Source organism: Cricetulus griseus, chromosome 10 (assembly GCF_003668045.3).
Source record: "Cricetulus griseus strain 17A/GY chromosome 10, alternate assembly CriGri-PICRH-1.0, whole genome shotgun sequence".
NCBI classification, from domain to species: Eukaryota; Metazoa; Chordata; class Mammalia; order Rodentia; family Cricetidae; genus Cricetulus; species Cricetulus griseus.
Genome location: NC_048603.1, coordinates 3,539,164 through 3,553,639, shown reverse-complemented (window position 1 = coordinate 3,553,639; position 14,476 = coordinate 3,539,164). Strand labels below are relative to the sequence as shown.

Below are 14,476 nucleotides of genomic sequence, written 5' to 3'. Positions count from 1 at the left end.
TTTGGTTTTTAAGGGTAATTAAATCCACACAGATTAGTAGGGAAAAAATAACACTCACGCTATTTGCAGGTGACAGAATCTCCTCAGAAAAGCCTACAGAGTCGGTCTTCTAATGCCAAGAGATAATGTTATTTCGACAACGCCGTAGAATCTATGGCACATATTCAGAAATCAATTTTATTTCTATGCATTAGCAATGTGAGCACACAGAAACCAAGTTTTAAAAGTTAATAGAGTATATTCGAGTGATTAAAATTAAATACTGAACTGCATATTTATGAATGCATGTATATGGTTGGAATACTCAAAATTATAAAGTATCATCCAAATAAAGCAAGGGCCGTTAAAGTAAAGAACACAAGCACACCCATGTAGTGCAAGCTGCTCACAATACGGCACAATTGCCCCAGAGACACATTCATGTCCTATCAATGTCAAAGAAAAAGACTATAGATGTGTAAAGGATTGTGCTATCCAATTTATAGGATGCTTCAAAGGATTTAGAATTCTCTAAAAGTTTGTGGAAAAAATAATAAATGGAGATGAATCAGCCTATTCGACTTCAAGGGCTGGAGGAATGGCTGTGGCTAAGAATGCGTTCTGATTTTGAGGAATTTGGTTCCCAGCTCCCACATCAGACAGCTCACAACTGCCTTTGACTCCAGCCCCAAGGGATGAAGCAGCCTCTTCTGACCCCCACAGGCATTCTTGAACACATGTCATATCATATAATCACATAAACACACATAGATAAAAATAAATGAAACGCATCTTCAAGAGCTATGATGTCCCTAGAATAAACAAAACTGATATTGGCAGATGGAGGGCCACATTGGTTAATGACGCAGAATTCAGAACTCAGAAAGAGACAAATACAAGCATGATCCACTGATTTTTGTAAAGGGTACAAAAGCACTTCAATACAGGGAATGGTCTTTTCAACAAATGGAACCAAGGCAAAGGAATTCGTGGGGGATGGCAAGAATGTGAAACTCAGCTTCCCACTACATAACATCTCTAGATATCATCTTTGAGATGCCCATGTGGACAGTGAATGGAATCTATTTATAATGTTTAGTACATTTGTACATACAGTGTTCTTAAACGGGTTTTACTTATTGGCTTTAATTATATTTCATATAATGTATTCTGATTATATCCTTTTCCCTCCCAAACGCCTCACAGATCCTCCCTGTTGCAGAATATTTGTTTACACTGTGTGAAGATGCCTCACTGTGATTGGTTTCATAAAGACCTAAATGAACGATAGTTAGGCAGGAGAGAATAGGCAGGACTTCGGGGCAGAAGGAGGAACTTGGGATGAATCTAGACACATGTGAGATGCCAGCTAGACACTGAAGAAGTCAGACAGAGGAGAGGTATGGTACAGAGGAGAGGTAACTAAGCCATGTGACAGAATGTAGATTCATAGAAATAGGTTAATTTAAAATATAAGAGCTTGCTGGGCGTTGGTGGCACATGCCTTTAATTCCAGCACTCGGGAGGCAGAGGAGGGAGGATCTCTCTGAGTTCGAGGGCAGCCTGGTCTACAGAGCAAGTGCCAGGATAGGCTCCAAAGCTACACAGAGAAACCCTGCATCGAATATATATATTGAGCTAGTAGGGGGAAAGCCTAAGCTAAGATCATGATTTCATAATTAAAAATAAATCTCCCTCTTGTTATCTATGAGCTGGTGGTTCAAAGGAATGTCTGACTGCATGTTTCCACCTTCCTATACCACCCAACTGCATGTTCTTTCTAGGCCCCCCCAAAATAAGGCAAAAAATACAAAATCAAAACAAACACACAAATAGAACACAATAAACATAGGGTCTATTTTGTGCTAGCCAACTACACCTGAGCATGAGATGGTTGGAGGCATGACCTGGATTAAAATAATTTTTTATTAAACAGATTTCTCCCATGTCTTAATTAGAGAAGATGTCTTGAGGGCACATAAATGTTTGCAGTACAATGTGTGTTTAATCACCAACAGAGGGGTAAAATTTCCTTAGGAAAATGGTATGTATGGTCATCAAAAGAATTTCCAAAGGCCTTCCAAAGAACAGGTTTGGATTGACCCCTGAGAAATGGGAGTAATGTCCTGTGTCCATTTACCTGTACAGCCGCCCTTTGTAGAGAAAGTAAGGTTAGTTTATAGTGAGTCTGAGAACCAATGCTGTGTGGTTTTCTACTCCAGTATCAGATTCTTACAGTCTTTCCATAGTGTTCAATCACTGATGCTTCACCACAGGAATGAAATGCTAAGCAAACAGTAAATTACAGGAAAACACGGTTTTCAGAAGGGAGTGTTTATCTATCTTGACATTTAGTATTCATTTGCAAATCCGGATACCAGTTACACATTCAGATATATGTTAAACGTAATATAAAAATTATAAAACTCACTAAGAGGAGCATTCTGGGTCAGGTGTATCTTATAGACCATGATTTTCAGGTTAGTTCTTGTCTAAGAAACTCTCATGTGTAACATCTCTTCATGCATACAATGACTTGTGGGATATTTGCAAAGATTTTAGGACATTTTAGGGGGAATAGAAGCACATGTAAATATTTACAAAATATCTCCCCAGTGAATTAAAAGTCTTCTCAGAATGGAATTGCAACCAGCCTCCTTGAATATGAAATACTAAAAGCCATTTCACACTCATCATAATTATTTTATTACCCTAGGAAAGGTTTCCATAGCCTTGGTGCTGTTGTTACTATGGGTCAATATACTATGACTAAGAGTGCTTGGTGCTCTTCCAGACGACCTGGGTTCAGCATAGTGTGTAACATATAACATGGAGCAACACTTCTTCCCACTGAGTAAGAATGTACTACCCACACCAAGTGGGGACAATAAAAAACGTCTCTAGAGTTACCAAATAGGGCCTTGAGGAGTGCAAAATTATCACAAGGTTAGAACAACTGATTTAGTAATGCAATTGTCACTTTGGAAATAGCAATTGATATAGGAGAGGTTGAGTAGATAGCCAAAAGTCAAGCTATCCCAAACTGATGGAGAATAGTGTAAAACTATTATGACTATAGATGGTCATAATCTCAAAATTTTCCAATACACCGACTTTCTTATTAAAGAGTTCTCCTGGAGAGAAAGACAGAACTATAAGTTAGTGTTACAAACTAATTTGAAGGGACTTTCCAACTTACTTAGGGAATGACGGAAACACTATGGATTCAAAAGAGAACTTTCTAGGGTAAACAGGAAGTAGTAAGTGGATTCATTTTTTATTCCTTAGAACAAATCACTGTGAGTGTGGTGGCTGAAAACAACACACATTTGTTATCTCACAGATGACTTCCTTTAGTTTGGATAATAGTGTGGATCTTAGTATCTGGTCTTCCAAGGCTGAAAGCAAGATGTTTCCCTTGTTACCTACAACTCAGAAGGCTTCCGAACTTACTAACTGGTGAAAGAATTCATTTTCTTACTGTGTAACCAAGGTCTGCATTTTCTTACTGGCTGCTGTGTATGGCCAGGACTCATGTCTTCCATCATACAGCCACAACGGCATCCTTGTCACGTGGCCCACTTCTCTGAAGATGGGTTAATGGACTGCTCAAGATCAACACAGAAGACAGTTCAAAAGATCCACTTAGCTGGTTCTGACCTGCCCAAGTTATCTTCCTAGTGATCAGTTCGATGGATTCACTTATCTGAATTCTTTCTGCAATATCCTTTTCACCATGGAACATAAAAGTACTATGGGAAAGAACCTACATAATACTTAGAGGTACCACCCACACTCAAGAGGAAAGAATTATGCAAAGATATTGGACAATGGGGGCCACATCAAAACTTTATCTATTACAGCTGATCTGTAATAAATCATTTTTAATCCTCACAAGTTCTTAGCCGGTACCTGATGTACCTGACTTGGCACCTGTTCTGGCCATCACATTTCTGGTTACCCCTAGAGATTGTCTCCCAATGAACTTTACCTTCCTACTGTTTTTATGTACAGTGTTACCTCCTGGGTCCTGGGGAAAAAAATCTTACTTATACTTAAGTCTTCTCATAAAAACCTGGTGTGGAAAGATGAGGAAATGGCATGTTGGGTAAAAATCACATGCTTCAGAAACATGAGGACTTGAGTTCAAATCCCCAGAGACTACAAAACAAATCAAGATAGCGGGTGTATCTGAAATAGCAACACTGTTATGGAAAGCTAGGAGGTGAAGATGGCAGAGTCCCTGGAAACTCACAGGTCAGCTAGGCTAGAGCACATGGGACATCTCAAGTTGGGGGATGAACTTAACCCCTTATCCCCATTTATACACGTCTGCTTTCATACACATCCTACTCACACATTCTACACCCACATTCCACAGACATGTACACACACACACACACACACACACACACACACACACACACACACTTCTCTTTTTCTCAGTTTTATTAGAAACAAGCCTCTTTTACATGTCAATCCCAGTTCCCTCTCCCTCACTTCCTCCCCTGCCCTCCCACCCCTCATCCCAACCCCTTTCTGCTCCCCAGGGAGGGCGAGGCCATCCACGGGGGATCTACAATGTCTGTCACAGCATTTGGAGCAGGGCCTAGACCCTCCCCTGTGTGTGTAGGCTGAGAGAGCATCCCTCTATACACACACACACACACACACACACACACACACACACACACACACTTCTAACAGTGCTCACTGCCTTCCATTTAATAGAAACCTGAGTGAACAGTGGGTGAGAAATTTATAATCCTTTTCCTTGTCATCTTTTCATCACTCCTCACCTGAAGTTTCCACAACCATCTTTATAAAGTCCATTCTGACATTTTCATTTTTTTAATGTTCACTTTGGGAGGAAGCGGGGATAAGACAGGGTATCACCTGTCTTACCCAGAGCTACCTGCATAGCCCAGGCTGGCCCCCTGCTAGCTATCCTGCCTTCCAAGAACTGAGATTCTATGTCTGGGGGTACCTCACATGCTTTGATTTCTTTTCTAAATGGCTTTTTTTTATTCCTATCTCATTTTCCAAACTTCCTACAATCTTTTAGGACCGGAAAAGTCTTCTTTTATATTCCCATTGGTGCATACCCAGCCTTGCATAAGTGACTACACTTAAAAATTACTGGTACACATGACAAATCAAAGCCCCTCTAACTCAACTAAACGCCCCCATTCCAGATCTGTACACGCGGTAAAGAAAAGGAAGTGTGGGTAACTCCCCCTTCACGGTGCCCACATTCCCAGTGCTTTTTCCCGCTCTCTAATTCTCTACAAGAAAGGGGACATCAGCTCGGCTCCACTTTCACTACCCACAGACTAGATAGGGACCCTCACACTCCGGTGTGGTTACATAATGTTTCATAATGTGAAGAAGCACCGTTTTCCAGTGGTGTTCTTATGACGGAGCTTTGTCCCTTCCTATGTCCAGTGTCCTATGTCGGATAACAGACAAATCTGAATCAAGGATTGGTATGTGTACAGTGAAAGAGTGGAGGATTGGGAGATGAAAATAGTATAATTATTAATAAGCATTTTCCGAACTCTGAAACTGTCTCACTCTGTAGTGTACTGAAACATTTTCCTGTTAGTAGGCATTTGGTCTATGGAAAGAAAAAAAAAAAGAGGGTGGAGGACTTGGGATGAAGAACAAGGAAGCCTATGCAGGAAGTGAATGAGTGCATAAAAGAACCCCTAGCTACATTTGACTTGGAACTGTATCTCAAGTCCTGTAAAAGGATGATAATTTATCTGTGGCGGGACACCAAGGAATGTTTTCCACCCACAATGAATAGAGTCGTCTAAGGATGAAAGGAGAGGTGAGCTAACATAGGAGGCTAGTCAGAGTCTCGAAAGAGTCTTAGAGACCAAGATGAAAAGAGGCAGGCTGTCTTTTTCCAAAGAGGTGGTGAGAAATTCTAGAACTATTGAACACAAGAAGGAGCAAAGGACGATGGTGACGACAGAAAGAATGACTACAGTAAGTGTGTGGAAGCGATGGAGAGAGGCGAGAAGATTTTCCAAGACATGGGGAAAAGCAATAGTGGGAAACTGGAGAAATTTCAGATTGTTTAGATTTGGTAGCTCCCTGCATATGGTGGAAGTGAAGGTGGGGACAGAGTTAAGAGCAACACAAAAGCATCGACATGGCCATCTGAGTAGACACCGTATTACTGGGGGGAAAGTAGGGGGCAGATTCAGGAGACGCACAGGTCACCAGCACATATGTCCCAATTCTCTAGCTGATTCCGACTTAACACCAGCATGCTAACTGAGGTGTCAGAAAAGCAGCCTTCCAGGAGCCCTGCTTTTTGCCTGTCAGTTGTTCCAGGATGGACATTGTGACCAGGGTACCTTCTTACCACTGGTCATACTCCATTTCCCAGTTGTTAAACGGGACTTACTGTTAAGTGTGCATAGGTTCCAAAGAACTTACCTCTCAACCAAACTATGAAATCAAAGACCTGGTGGATTAAGTGTGTCTGTCGGCCGGGATGCTGCACCCACCACATCAAAGGCATTTCGCACTTGCCATAGGGGACCGCTTCACAACCTGGGAAATAAATCTGCAATGTATGAGCTCCTTGAAACCACAGAATAGAGCTGAGTATGACTTGAATTATGGAAATACATTATATTCATGGCGGGGGGAACCCAGTGCAAATTGTTGAATTTGAGGCCCTTTAGCAAAAGAAATAAGAGGCCACAACCAAAATTATTAGATGACAAAGTAGACTTTTCAAATCCTGTAATAGGAAACCATGTCCATATACATATATGGGTCTATAAAATGTTCACTCAGACCATAACATTTTACTAGTTTTCCCCATATTTAACAATGCCAGTCTTACCCCTTTGTACTACCCATACTTTCTTAGGGCAGTAACAGTTGCAAAAACATTGCCCAGAAACTAAAGTGCACTGGCTCAAACTAAGGTTGCCATTCACATTAAGGAAGATCGTAATCAAAATTTTTATTAACATATAAGTTTTTGTTGGAACAAAAGCTAATCATTATCACTTATTTAAAACATAGTACTGTTGATCACTTATAATTTTAATTTTGCCTTTTTTTCCTGCCATGGTTTGGGGGAAGTAATAAATATATATTGGAATGCCAATCCTATCCAGTCACAAAAATAACCATTGATCTACACAGAAATTATCTTCATTCTTATAACTGTTTTATGAGAACCATTGAATGTTTACAAGATGTTTGTATGTTATTTCCATGTGTGATAAAATTTGTAAATATTTGCACCTTTGATCCCAGTATCATGTCAGGCTCTTCATAACTTGCCTAACAACAGCCACTCTTTAGGTAGACAAGTGACGTTTCTGGGGTCTATATGCATCATCTTGCTTAATCATGACAAGACATTTCTACTATGGCAGATATTACCTTGGTTTTTCTAGAGAAGTAAATGAAGTCCATAGAAACTTGGACTCAGCACACACAGCTAGCAAGAAGAAAAGACAAGAAGCAAACCCAAGTGTGTCTCATTCCAGAGCCCTGCTTGTAACCACATTATTGCCTACTATGAGTTTGTGGCTTCCTGGGATAAGTGTGCAAACTCTCAAATTAACAAACCTATTTATTTCATGTCTACGTATGTGTAACTAATTAAAATTAACATAGGGCGGGCGTTGGTGGCACACGCCTTTAATCCCAGTACTCAGGAGGCAGAGGCAGGCGGATCTCTGTGAGTTGAAGGCAGCCTGGTCTCCAGAGTCACCAGCAAGTTGTACAGGACTCCCAGCTATCATCTCCGTGCGTGCCACCATTAGTGATAATGGCCTGAACCTCTGAAACTGTAAGCGAGTCACCCCAATTAAATGTTTTTCCTATAGCAGTATTATTCATAAGAGCCAGAACCTGGAAACATCCTAGATGCCCCTCAGCTTAAGAATGGATAAAGAAAATGTGGTACGTCTACATAATGGAGTATTCTATTACTCAATAGTTTAAAAGAAAACCAATGATATCATGAAATTTGCAGACAAATGGATGGAACCAGAAAATATCATCCTGAGTGTAGTAATCCAGATCCAGAAAGACAAACATGGCGTGTGCTCACTCATAAGTGGATATTAGATGTATAAATCAAAGGACAAGCAGGCTCCAATTCATAGCCCCCAGAGAAGCTAGGTAACAAGAAGGACCCTAAGAGGGCAAATGGGTTTCCCTGGGAAGGGGAAATAGATGAGATCTCCTGAGTAAAGTAGGGGATAGAAGAAGGGGAAGAGCAATGAAAGAAACATCTTGATAGAGGGTGCTATTTGGGGGTAAGGGAGAAACCTGCGTCAGGAAGACTGCCAGGAATCCACAAAGATGGCCCCCGCTGATACTCATAGCAATAGTGGAGAGAGCGCTTAAACTGGCCTTCTCCTGTAATCAGATTGGTGACTACCCTAATTGTCAGCAGAAAGCCTTCATCCAGTAACTGGTGGAAGCAGACGCAGAGATCCACAACCAAGTACTGGGCTGAGCTCTGGGAGTCCAGTTGATGCAAGGGAGAAGAGATTGTATGAGCAAGGGGGGTCAAGATCATGACTGGGAAACCCACAGAGAAAGCCGACCTGAGCTAGTGGGAGCTCAAGGACTCTGGACCAACAGCTAGGGAGCCTGCACGGGGCTGACTTAGTGCCTCTGTATATGTGGGTGAGAGTTGTGTATCTTGGTCTGTTTGTGGGGTTCCTAGCAGTAAGATCAGGGCCTGTCCCTGCCACATGAGCTGGCTTCATGGAATCTATTCCCCATGCTGGATTGTCTCTTCCAGTCTTGACGCAAGGGAAGGAGTTTGGTCCTGCCTCAACTTGATGTGCCATGCTTTGTTGACTCCCATGGAAGGCCCGCCCCTTTCTGAAAGGAGGAAGAGTGGCTGGAGAGGGTAAACAGGAGGCGAGGGGAGGGAACAAGAAGAGAAGAGGAAGGGGAAACTGTGTTTGGAATGTAAAATAAATGAAAACAAGCCGGGCGGTGGTGGCGCACGCCTTTAATCCCAGCACTCGGGAGGCAGAGGCAGGTAGATCTCTGTGAGTTCGAGACCAGCCTGGTCTACAAGAGCTAGTTCCAGGACAGCCTCCAAAGCCACAGAGAAACCCTGTCTCAAAAAACCAAAAATAAACAAACAAATAAATAAATAAATACAAAATTTAATTAAAAAAAAAGAGTTGCTGTGGTCATGGTGTCTCTTCACAGCAATAAAACCTTTAAGACAAACACTAACTAAAATAGGGACCACAGGGTATATAGAAAAAGTACTTGCCACACAAGTGTGTTCAGATCCCCAGTGATGGTGTAAATGCCATGGTGGGCCACCTATAATTCCGTCAGTCAACGATAGGGCATGGAACCCCCCAGAGCAAGCCAACAAGACATGTCAATATGGTTTCTATTCAAGCAAGAGACCTGTGTCAATGACTAAAGTGGACAACCAGCAAGGAAGACTCCCAATATGAACCTCTCGCTGCCACAAACAAGGATACACACACACACACACACACACACACACCACAGAGATTAAGTACAGATTTAATATTTAATTAAATGTAGACAAAGATTTGTGTGTGTGTGTGTGTGTGTGTGTGTGTGTGTGTGTGTGTGTGTGTACACGCATGCGTGCCAGGAATGGCACCACATACATTGATACATTCCTATAATCTCAATATCCTATAATCTCGGTGTTCAGTAGGTGGGAAAAGAAGGATGCGGAATACATGCCATGCTGGACTGCATAGTGAGCTTGAGGCCAGCTTGAGCTACAGGAGAACACGTCTACGAAACAAGACAAAACAGAACACTCAGGATAAAAAAAAAATTCAAGCAGTTATATTTCTTTTAGTATTCCATACTTTAATAATATATGATCATGATATTCTTACAAAGATTAGTTTTATAAAGTGTGTGAGTTCTACATTTGGAGAATTAGCTGCCTCGCCCTACACACACATAATGCTCAGTCAAAGTCAGCTCATGGGCAACCGTTCACACAAAACAAAGGACTGAACTTAGAGCGTTTGCTTTTACCTCTTCGTCCTGTAACTGTGACCTTGTAAGGGGTGCATATCCCACATGGGAAGATGAAATGGTATCAACAGTCCTCTGTCTAGCTCTGTGAAAGGTGGTGCTAAGCCCTTTCTCTACCGGTGTCATCATTTTTGATCTTCCTCGGTCCCAGTGAAAAAGCCATCTTTCCCTTCTTTCTAGAGAGGAAAAAAAAAAAAGTAATATAGGTGTACAAGGCCATTCAGCCAATAAAAAAAAAATAGCCTTAGACTTTGTTGCTTGAAATTCTGACTTGCTCTGCCTATGGGGTTTGTACCCATGAAACTCAATGCTGCAGTGTGCTCTTCAGAATATTTTATAAAGTTCAGAAACTTTCTTGAGATGCTGTTGAAAACCCTGGGTAGCAGAATGTCCATTTTCTGCCTGCCATGTGCTAGCAACACGATAAAAGTTAAATTCATTGGCATCTGTAATAGAAGAACTAATGGATTTATTATTCTCTGAAAATTATGGGTGTTTTTCCAAATGTCACCTTATGTTCCATGCATATTTTCAAAAAGCAATGTTAAGGTTTTAAAGGAGGACTAAACAAAATTGTCAATGTAGTTTTGTCCAGGTACCAAAAAAAAAAAAAAAGCATACATACAATCTCTTGCCTTCTGGGTTTCTCCACCGGTTGAGCTGTGATAATAATTTACTATTCTAGAATACAGTTATTCTTCTCACTTTGACATAACTGCCATGTTATTTCACTCAAATATTCTTCTGTTATTTCGCTCACATATTCTTCTGTCTGTCCTGGTAGCCAGGGGCCATTTTTCATTCCATTCATTTGCATCCGAAATTACAGGTTTTGATATCCACCGCCACAGCCTGTGTTTTAACTTTGAAATATATTGTCGCTAACTCGCTAGGACGGCTGGTCTAGTTCGTGATTCAGCATGACTGCAGTTGTGGTTTTCCAATGAGCCTCCACCAATAAAATGCTGTTCTGTGTTTATTCAGAGGAAGTACAGGAGCTAAAGCATCCTGCTCTTTCTGCAGACTGTCATGAGGCTCCTCATGTCCTGGTCACAAAGGTAGTCTGTGATCTTGACATCATTGTGCTTCGTTTCCATGCTGAATGTTTTTTAAATCCTAGCAGTAAATCAAAAGGGAACAGATATGTCCTGCCTTTCATTCTCCTTCCTGCCTTTAAGCTACCCAAACTGAGAATAAATCTTATGGAGGACCTAGATAAGGGTAAGCATTGTCAGCCTTCCTGACATCACTCCCAGGACAGTCAGGGCAGTCTCTAATGCTCAGAGGCCACAGCAGAGTCAAGCAAGAAACCTAGCTCCCTGGATGCTGTACAAGGCCCTTGCTGCTATGGAACAACTCAGTTCCCACCCAAGATGCTTTTGTGCCTGAGTAGAACTCATCTAACCACACAGATCCCATGCCTCTCACTCACCAGTGTTGCCTCCTGCCTCCTGCCCATCTGCTAACACTCTTCTCCTACTCTGACATAAAACATTAGTGTACAAGGATAAAACAAAATTTACAAAGACTTCCAGGTAGTTGGAAGCCGGACTACAATACCTCATCTAGGGCTTTTGCTCAAGCAGATCCAACAAGGACCGACTAGAAGCGGAGAGCAAGTTGACCGGAGACTCTCAAGGCTGTGCAGCATCGTGATGAGTGTCATTGATACAGAAAACTACCCATCCCCTCGCATTTTGACTTCCTATCTGGAAAACGGGACGTGAAGACAATAAGGCCTCTTGAAATATGGTCAAAATAATCACAGTTGACTATGTGCAGTCAGCACATGGATAGCAGATCCCTCGGAATTGAAACATCTCCTCCACAAGGGAGAGGAAAGGCTCACCAGACACAGAAGTAAACAAGCTCCATGTGTCTGAGAAAGCTAAGACGTGCAATAGTCCCGAGGCACCTCCATCCCCGGGTCTACAGAAGCACCAGCAACTGCAGGAGGCGGGGACTGACCAGCTGAGCTGCAGAGGGGCGATTCTCAGACCCAATGAGCTGCCTGCAAGCTGTACAGAGTTCCGGGATGCAGTGTTTACGAGTGTGGTTTCCAGGGATGCACCTGCTTCTGAGACATCCTCGCTCTGTCAGTTATCTCTCAGCCGTGCTTATTAATGGCCCCAATCAAGATGCATTTGCTCAGCAAGTTAGGTTTTCATGCAATTGTTACTTTGGTCTGTGTGGATTCCCTTTTTTTGTTGGGGGGGCGTAGGTACGCATTATGTTTCCCTAGGAAACAGCACTTACACAACAGTAGTTATTTCCTAATATTCCCTGTGAAGATGTCAACTCTACTTACTGCCTTGAGGCCCTGACATCCATCGCGATGGCTTGGTGTCTCCTTGATGTTGTACAGAAAGACAGTAAGAGTGTTAATACATACTTTTAGTCAAGAAATGCCTAGTAAGTCTTTTAACTGACCCACTCTCCCAAGAACAAAATGCCCGGCTGGTCACTCAAGAACCAGGGTAGCCGTGGTTGCAGACCCCAAGTGGACAGTTAAAGAATGGACTCAATGTTCCTCTGAGGAAAAGACAGGGAGCACAGCCTAAAAGATCAAGCCCAAGGGATAAGGTTTTATGTCATGATGGTGTATTCCTATGGACACATTTTAGGCCCTTGTTAATAATAGTCCTCTGCCTTTTAAAGGGAGGAAAACAAGGATTAATTGTGCACTTAGGTTATGTCAGTGACACATAAATTATTACTGCTTCCCTTAGAACGTGTGTGGAAATACTCAGAGCAACAACTCCTGGACTCATTTCTATCTCAAATTCTCAGGATACATTTTGATTCTGAACTGCAGCCTGCAACTCTACTTCCTACACTTCCTGTTTTTTTTTTTCCTTTTCTTATTATGTACAGCAGAGATAGTTAACCAGACTGAACACTGGACTGATCTGGATGACACTTTCTACATTCTGGATTCTGCCCATCACTCCAGAGTTTGGATTAGAATGGTTTAGGCTTTGTCACAAATGTCAGTGTTTCCCAAAGTCTGCCCCATCTTCTATGCCAGTGGGTCTCAACTTTCCTAATGCTGTGACCCTTTGATATGGTTGGTTCCTCATGCTGTGAGGACCCCAACCATAAAGTTATTTCATTGCTATTATAACTGTAATTTTGCTACAGTTATGAATCATAAAGTAAATATTTGATAATCAGGATATCTGATCTGTGACCTCCAAAGGGGTCAAGGCCCACATGTTGAGATTGGAGTTTATAGCCAGCACTGGAATCTTGGCAAGACAATTCCAACACTGCCTAAAATGCACCCAATCAATTCCTCCAGTTTAAAGTCACACTCAAAGTTTTATTATTTGGACAGCAAGTGTGTGTGTGTCTGAAATCCAGAGGTAAACATGAACAAAATGCTATTTTTATATATAAAGGGACAGCTGCCACCTTAAGTCTCCTGGGAATTTTTTACAAATACTTAAAAGGAGTATAAAAAAAAATCTGTATCTACTCCTCTCCCAAGCCTTAATATATACACATGCATTACCAAGTACAGGGATATGCACCATAGGCATGGTTTACATGCCTCTAAGTAATACTGTATTGATTTATAGTTTGCACAAATTGCAATAAATGGCATTTTCTGTTATGTGGTAGGTAATAGATTGTTCTGGAGTGAATACAAGTCCATAATTCATTTCGAGGGCTATGCTGATGCTATAAACCAAAGCTCATGCCTAAGCAGTTAATCTATGGCAGTTGAATGCTGAGAACGAATTTCAGGATGGTGTTCAATTTGGAGACTATTATTTTAGTTGAAGCTTAATTAACTTGACATATGTAAGAAGTAAAAGAAGTCTTTTCGGGGACTTTTGCCCTTTCTTCCGCCTTTCCTAATGTCTTTTTTCTCTACCTGGGTCTCCAGAATGGTCATTTCCTACTTCGATAGCATATTGGGAACAAAGAAACACTGTTTCAGAGCCTACTGGCTCCATTCATTTCCACTGTGACGCTTAGACTCAAGGGAAATAGGCTAGGCTGTTGTATCTGCCACATTCCATCACACCATGCATCTATCAGAGGTGCAGTGGCCTACACAGCCTAAACTTAAGAAAAGGGTAACAGTACCCCATTCCTCATTCAGGGAGAGGAGGGAATGGAGGAGCAGAAAGGTTGAGTCGGGGGAAGAATTGAGGCGAGCAGGATGAGAGATACCATAACAGAGGGAGCCTTTATAGGTCTGAGGAGAGATCTGGCACTAGGGAGATTTCCAGAGATCTACAAGGAAGACACCAACTGACAATCTAGGCAATGGTGGAGAGGCTACCCTAAATGCCCTTCCCCTAAAATGAGACTGATAACTACTTTATATGGCATCCGAGAGCCCTCATCCAGTGGCTGATGGAAGCAGAGGCAGACACCCACAGCTAAACACTGAACTGAACTCTGGAACCCAGTTGCAGAGAGGGAGAAATGAAGATCAATG

At 41.9% G+C, this 14,476-nt stretch overlaps 1 long non-coding RNA gene across 2 annotated transcripts in view; it reads right to left on the bottom strand.

Annotated features, from left to right (window-relative positions):
• LOC118238681 overlaps positions 1–14,234 on the bottom strand; it is a 110,429-nt gene extending 96,195 nt beyond the window's left edge. The window contains exons 1-3 of one of the 2 annotated variants that reach the window (XR_004771308.1): positions 11,584–14,234; positions 10,024–11,139; positions 6,430–6,546 (exon numbers count right to left, since the gene is read on the bottom strand). This is a non-coding gene — a long non-coding RNA (uncharacterized LOC118238681). Of the gene's footprint in view, positions 1–6,429; positions 6,547–10,023 lie in introns of both variants that reach the window. The other variant, XR_004771307.1, reaches the window with a different exon arrangement.
• Between the last annotated feature and the right edge of the window lie 242 nt (positions 14,235–14,476).